Source organism: Macaca mulatta, chromosome 3, assembly GCF_049350105.2.
Source record: "Macaca mulatta isolate MMU2019108-1 chromosome 3, T2T-MMU8v2.0, whole genome shotgun sequence".
In the NCBI taxonomy this organism is placed as follows: domain Eukaryota; kingdom Metazoa; phylum Chordata; class Mammalia; order Primates; family Cercopithecidae; genus Macaca; species Macaca mulatta.
The window spans coordinates 136,924,902-136,930,095 of NC_133408.1; the positions used below are offsets into that span (position 1 = coordinate 136,924,902).

Consider the following 5,194-nt stretch of genomic DNA (forward strand, 5'->3'; position numbering starts at 1 on the left):
CAAAAGACATTTCTTAAGTTGAAATAAAAGACCAAAAGTAAAAGGATGAAAAAAAAATAGTGTTCAAAAACTAACTAAAAGAAAGCTCATACTAACAGTGGCAAGAAGCATTACTACCAATAAAGAGGAATATTTCCTAATTAAACTTTGAGTCACTAGAATGATATGGCAATTCTGGACTTTTATGTACCTACTAACATTGTCTTTCTCTAGGTAAAACAAATACATAAAAAACAAATTCACAGCCATAATTGGAGATTTTAACACATCTCTCTTTGTAAATAATAAAACAGATTAAAAATCAATCAAGATGTAGACTTGAACATTACTAACAAAGTTGATCTAATTACATATTAATAAACTTACAGCTAAGTTATAGAATTCACATTCTTTTCAAGTTCACATAGAATGTTGAACACAACTGATCATATGCTGGGCCAGGCAAGTCTTCACATTCTTCAAAGTACTAACATAGGTACCGAGCCCCCGGCGCTCGCCCGGGAGGGAGGCGAGGCTGCCCGCGTCCCCGGAGCTCCCGATCCCCCTGCCACCCGCCTGGGGAACGGGAACATGGGACGGAGTTATCTCTAGCTCCTATACCACCACCACCACCATCACAGCGCCTCCCTCCAGGGTCCTGCAGAATGGGGGAGATAAGTTGGAGACGATGCCCCTCTACTTGGAAGAAGACATTCGCCCTGGTATAAAAGATGATATATATGACCCCACCTATAATGATAAGGAAGGCCCAAGCCCCAAGGTTAATTATGTCTGGAGAAACGTCATCCTTATGTCTCTGCTACACTTGGGTGCCCTGTTTGGGATCACTTTGATTCCTACCTGCAAGTTCTACTCCTGGCTTTGGGGGTTATTCTACTATTTTGTCAGGGCCCTGGACATAACAGCAGGAGCTCATCCTCTGTGGAGCCACCCCTCTTACAAAGCTCGGCTGCCCCTGCGGCTCTTTCTGATCATTGCCAACACAATGGCATTCCAGAATGGTATCTATGAATGGGCTCACGACCACCATGCCCATCACAAGTTTTCAGAAACACATGCTGATCCTCGTAATTCCAGACATGGCTTTGTCTTCTCTCACGTGGGTTGGCTGTGCAAACACTCAGCTGTCAAAGAGAAGGGTGGTACGCTAGACTTGTCTGATCTAGAAGCCGAGAAACTGGTGATGTTCCAGAGGGGGTACTACAAACCCCGGTTTGCTGCTGATATGTGCTTCACCCTGCCCACGCTTGTGCCCTGGTGTTTCTGGGGTGAAACTTTTCAACACAGCTTGTTCATTGCCACCTTCTTGCGGTATGCTGTAGTGCTTCATGCCACCTGGCTGGTGAACAGTGCTGCTCACCTCTTCGGATATCGTCCTTATGACAAGAACATTAGTCCCCGGGAGAATGTCCTGGTTTCACCTGGAGCTGTTGGTGAGGGCTTCCACGAGTACCACCACTCCTTTCCCTATGACTACTGTGCCAGTGAGTACTGCTGGCACATCAGCTTCACCACATTCTTCATTGATTGCATGGCCTCCCTGGGTCTGGCCTATGACCGGAAGAAAGTCTCCAAGGCCTCCACCTTGGCCAGCATTAAAAGAATCGGAGACTGAAGCTACAAGAGTGGCTGAGTTTGGGGTCCCTCAGGTTCCTTTTACAAAAGCCAGCCAGGCAGAGGTTTTAATGTCTGTTTATTAACTACTGAATAATGCTACCGGGATGCTAAAGATGACTATGTCAACCCATTCCAGTACAGTATTCTTTTAAAATACAAAAGTATTGAAAGCCAACAACTCTGCCTTTATGACGTTAAGCTGATGTTATTTCTTCTCTTATCCTCTCTCTCTTCTAGGCCCATTGTCCTTCTTTTCACTTTGTTGCTATCGCCCTTCTTTCTCTTATTGCCTCCCAGGCAAGCAGCTCGTCAGTCTTTGTTCAGTGTCCAGCTTCCAAAGCCTAGACAACCTTTCTGTAACCTTAAACGAATGGTCTTTGCTCCAGATAGCTGTCTTTCCTTGAGCTGTTGTGAGCTTTGAAGTAGGTGGCTTGAGCTAGAGATAAAACAGAATCTTCTGGGCAGTCCCCTGTTAATTATCTTCAGCCCAGGCTTTTGCCAGATGGAATGGAAAAGCAACTTCATTTGACACAAAGCTTCTAAAGCAGGTAAACTGTCAGAGGAGAGATTTAGCATGTATGAATGTAAGGACGAGGGAAGTGAAGCAAGAGGAACCTCTTGCCATGATCAGACGTGCAGCTGCCTACCTAGTGAGGACTTCAAACTCCACCACACAGCATGCTTGCATTCTCTCCTGGCTCGGGGTAAGAAGTGGCTGTGGTGTTTGGCAATGCTAATTCAATGTCACAACATATAGTTTAGGCTGAGGATAAAGAAGAGACGTTTTTTTGAGTTTGTAGTAAAAATGGTCTCTGCTGGGGAAGGGTTTTCTTTTCTTTCTTTTTTTCTTTAATAACAAGGAGATTTCTTAGTTCATGTATCAAGAAGTCTTGAAGTTGGGTGTTTCCAGAATTGGTAAAAACAGCAGCTCATAGAATTTTGAGGATTCCATGAGCTGCTCATCACAATTCTTTCCTCTTTCTGCTCTGCCATCTTCAGGATATTGGTTGCTCCCCTCATAGTAATAAGATGGCTGTAGCATTTCCAAACATCCAAAAAAAGGGAAGGATTTTAGGAGGTGGAGTCAGGTCAAACATAAAATATATATACATATATACATTGCTTAGAACGTTACACTATTAGAGTATTTCCCTCCCAAAGAGGGATGTTTGAAAAAACTCTGAAGAAGAGGAGGAATTCGTTGGGTCGCCAATTTCCTGTCCACTGTTGGACATGAGATGGAGAGGTTGAGGGACAGGATCTATAGGCAGCTTCTAACAGCGAACTTCACATTGGAAGGGATCTGAACACATGTTGCCAGGGGCTTGAGAATGTTACTGAGCTATTGGGAGTCTTAATGAAGTAAGCTAGATGTTAGGTCCATTCATTAATTAGTTCCAGTTTCTCCTCAAAATGAGTAAAAACTAGAAGGCTTCTCCCCACAGTGTTGTGCCCCTTCTCTCTCTCTCTCTCTCTCTCTCTTTTTTTTTTCTTTTTTTTTTTTTTTTGGCTCTGTTAACATCTAGCCTAAAGTATAGAACTGCCTGGAGGGCAGGGTTAGGAATCTCTTCACTACCCTGATTCTTGATTCCTGGCTCTACCCTGTCTGTCCCTTTTCTTTTACCAGATCTTTCTCTCCCCTAAACGTTTTTTTCTTTGCCTGGACAGGCAGCTTCCTTTGCGTGTATTCAGAGGCAGTGATGACTTGCTGTCCAGGCAGCTCCCTCCTGCAGACAGAATGCTCAGGGTCACTGAACCATTGCTTCTCTTTCGAAAGTACAGCTAGCTGCCACTTTCATGTGGCCTCCAGAGTGTCTCCACTTACACCCCTGTGCTCCCCTGCCACACTGATGGCTCAAGACAGGGCTGGCAAACCCTCCCAGAAACATTTCTGGCCCAGAGAGCCTCTCTCTCTCTCTCCTTCTCTCATGAGGCACAGCCAATCCAAGTGCTCACTTTGAGCCGGTGGGTCAGCCACAGAGCAAAAGAGGGTTTATTTTCAGTCCCCTCTGTCAGGGTCAGAACCAGAGAGCATGCTGAATGCCCCCTGCTTGCTCGGTAAGGGTGACCCGCCTGAGTCAGTGCTCTCAGCTGGCAGTACAGTGCTTGTAGAAGTAGAAGGAAACAGTTCTCACTGGGAAGAAGCAAGGGCAAGAACCCAAGTGCCTCACCCTGAAAAGAGGCCCTCTTCCCTGGAGTCAGGGTGAACTGCAAAGCTTTGGCTGAGACCTGGGATTTGAGATACCACAAACCCTGCTGAACAGAGTGTCTGTTCAGCAAACTAACCTGTATTCCCTACAGCCTAGGGCAGACAATAGTATAGAAGTCTGGGGAAAAAAACAAAACAAAAACAGAACATCAGTGTTTTGAGAACCTTGGACCACTCCTGTCCCTGTAGCTCAGTCATCAAAGCAGAAGCCTGGCTTTGCTCTATTAAGATTGGAAATGTACGCTACCAAACACTCAGTCCACTGTTGAGCGCCAGTGCTGGCAGGGAGGAGGGCCTTTCTTCCTGTGTTAATTGCAGAGAGGCTACAGGGGTTAGCCTGAACTAAAGGCATCTTTGTCTTTTGAGCTATTCACCTCAGTAGAAAAGAATCTAAGGGAAGATCACTGTAGTTTAGTTCTGTTGACCTGTTTGCCTACCCCTTGGAAATGTCTGCTGGTATTTGTAATTCCACAGGTCATCAGAGGCCTGCTTGATAATATATGAATAATAAAAAACAAGTTTCACTTCTTCCTATTGTAATCATGTGCCATTGATCTGATCTGTACCATGACCCTACATCAGGCTGGATGGCACCTCAGGCTGAGGGCCCCAGTGTTTGTGTGGGTGTGGGTGGGGATAGGGGTGGGGGTGTGTCTGCTGAGTAAGGAACACTATTTTCAAGATTCTAAAGCTCAATTCAAGTGACACATTAATGATAAACTCAGATCTGATCAAGAGTCTGGATTTCTAACAGTCCTTGCTTTGGTGGTGTGCTGACAACTTAACCCGGGTGCCTTACATCTTTTCTAATCACAGTGTTTCATATGAGCCTGCCCTCACTCCCTCTGTGGAATCCCTTTGCACCTGAGAGCCTACTGAAGTGGCTTGTAGAAAAAGGGACCTGAGTGGAGGATTAACAGTATCGTGATTTGCAGAATTCCCTTCTGGGATTCATTCTGGAAACTTTTGTTAGGGCTGCTTTTCTTAAGTGCCCACATTTGATGGAGGGTGGAAGTAATTTGAATGTATTTGATTTATAATTTTTGTTTTAGGTTAAAAGATGGTTGTAGCATTTAAAATGGAAAATTTTCTCCTTGGTTTGCTAGTATCTTGAGTGTATTCTCTGTAAGTGTAGCTCAAATAGGTCATCATGAAAGGTTAAAAAAGGGAGGTGGCCATGTTATGCTGGTGGTTAAGGCCAGGGCCTCTCCTACCACTGTGCCACTGACTTGCTATGTGACCCTGGGCAAGTCACTTAACTATAATGTGCCTCAGTTTTCCTTCTGTTAAATGGGGATAATAATACTGACCTACCTCAAAGGGCAGTTTTGAGGCGTGACTAATACTGTTTATAAAGCATTTTGGGAT

The 5,194-nt window shown here is 44.8% G+C and overlaps 1 pseudogene; it reads left to right on the forward strand.

Annotated features, from left to right (window-relative positions):
• Window positions 1-652: 652 nt before the first annotated feature.
• Window positions 653-1,615, forward strand: LOC708985 (stearoyl-CoA desaturase pseudogene; annotated as a pseudogene).
• Window positions 1,616-5,194: the final 3,579 nt, after the last annotated feature.